Here is a 2164-nt window from a genome sequence, read left to right as displayed (position 1 = left end):
TAAACATACTCATATTACTACCACTTAAACTATATTATTCTATGTCTAACAGTTCTTAACTTACTGTTAATGAATACTAGGACTATTACTATTAGTAACACTATAGTATAATTACTTGTACTGTAGACTAGTTGTAGTTGCAAGTTACATATTTTAATCATTCACGATCATCCTGAAGATAAACTGGCTTTCAATATACTTTTTAATAAAAAACTTATTTACTTTTGTTACTATTAAACATGATGGTCGTAAATAGTACTCTCAAGGAAAAAAAAAAAAACCTAAAAAATAAATTACCCAGTTAAATTCTCCATGCTGTATCAGATGCATCAACCGCCATGTTGAACCTTAAATCCCAATGTCCCTTGCGTGATTTTATTCAAACAATTATTTGAAAAATGCATTATTCACCGATAGCATAACGTCTCTCGAAACCTATTAATATATAAATACATTGTAAAGCATTGTTGGTGAAACTTTTATTTATTATTATTTTTTTTACAAGAAAGTGTATTACAAGTAACAAGCTTCGCAACTAATTACATGTTTGGGGTTTCTTTTTTTTTTTACATCCAAGCGACTAGCCGGTTCAATTATAACTGATAATTTTAAATATACGCAATACGTAGTTGGGTCTCCTGTAGTATGTTTGCCCCAAATCCATTAAAACCTCATCTGAGGAAATGTTTGTGTTTGATATCTGTTCCTAGTATGCATCTAGAAACATTTCAAATTTGTTAATCACCATCCAGGACTAGCGCCGTAATAGACTAAAAAAGGCACCGCTACAACTTGGGTCGATCAAAAAAAACAACAAAAAATGATTAAACTGTAGCAACAGAAATCTAAAATAAAACTGTCAAATAATTGGAATACAAATTTTATCACTTACTAAAAAATTAATAAACCAGGATTTAATACAAACGTTAATAAACAATACGATATCAATATCATTAATTTCAATAAAAAAAAAAGAAATTAACAAAAAGAACAAAAAGATGAAAAAGCCCAATTAAAAAAAAAAAACACACACACAATAATCCAAAATTAAACCACTTCATGAAGAATAACACCATCGAGTAATAATTAGTACTAATTTGCTCTAACAATATCTCGTGATTATCAAAAAAGGGTTACGTAGTTAGTTCTTCTCGACTGGGGGCTACTCCAGCCATTCGAAACGAAGATAACAAGAAATAGCCCTATTAGTAAAAGGAAAGGGACATTAAATTTTTAGGTTGTTAGTTATTACGAAGTTATAAATCGCCGAATAGAGATAATCAGTAGTTAACAGAAAGAGGTAGGTAAGAGGGACTTAAACGATACACATCTGTTGTTTTTTGGCTGCTCGATCTCTTTGGTAATATATGCAATCCATGATAATGTGTTCCGGATTTTCAAAATTTGAGCAATCGCTGCATTCACCATTGGGATGTGTTTTAATTTTGTAGAGATGTCCATTTAGACCTGTGCAATTAAACCTGAGGAGTGTTATGATAATTTCTTGGCGTCTATTCGTACATGCATACTTGATGTGAGAAGAAACAACAGGAACAATTTTCTTATATATATTTGATTGTTTCACTGAATTCCATCTGTACTGCCAGGAATCTAAAATGAATTTATCGACTTGGCCATAGAGGTCACCAATTTCAACAGAAACGTTTGTGACCCCAGGATATGTTAACGCATCCTTGGCAAGATGATCAACAACCTCATCTCCCTGGATTCCCACATGGCTAGGGAACCAGAGAAATTTGATGACAATACGGGGGCATAAACGGACAAGGCATGTAAATACTTCATTCAGTAACATTGGATTAGATGAAAAGGAACCGTTCTTAATCGAAATTAATGAACTTAAAGAGTTACTAACTATCAGAGCTTTCGTAACATCTGAATCTTCTAGCCATAGAAGTGCTTGTAGGATAGCAAACAGTTCAGCCTTCATTCCATGAGGAACCCACTTTGAGACTAATAATGGCTGGAGACGGCTTGAATGGTTAATGAAGAAAAACTTTAATATAAGTTTAACATAGCAGCAAATGTACAACGTTTCGACAAAGTTTTGTCATCATCAGGTAAGAATTGTGTAAGAATATTGTTACGTCTCCGTTTGTTAATTGATTTTCCGTAACTTCGTTCCGACGAAACTTTAGCGACA

At 32.6% G+C, this 2164-nt stretch overlaps 1 protein-coding gene across 1 annotated transcript in view; it reads right to left on the bottom strand.

Moving 5' to 3' along the window:
• Positions 1-371, bottom strand: part of LOC106478891 — a 71460-nt gene extending 71089 nt beyond the window's left edge. Inside the window, exon 1 of the mRNA XM_022382576.1 lies at positions 298-371. The gene's annotated coding sequence lies outside the window, so the exon portion shown is untranslated. The remainder of the gene's footprint in view (positions 1-297) is intronic.
• Between the last annotated feature and the right edge of the window lie 1793 nt (positions 372-2164).

This window comes from Limulus polyphemus, unplaced genomic scaffold, assembly GCF_000517525.1.
Source record: "Limulus polyphemus unplaced genomic scaffold, Limulus_polyphemus-2.1.2 Scaffold259, whole genome shotgun sequence".
Taxonomy (NCBI): Eukaryota; Metazoa; Arthropoda; class Merostomata; order Xiphosura; family Limulidae; genus Limulus; species Limulus polyphemus.
Note: the sequence above shows the minus strand (reverse complement) of the source record. Positions and strands in the feature narration are given on the sequence as shown.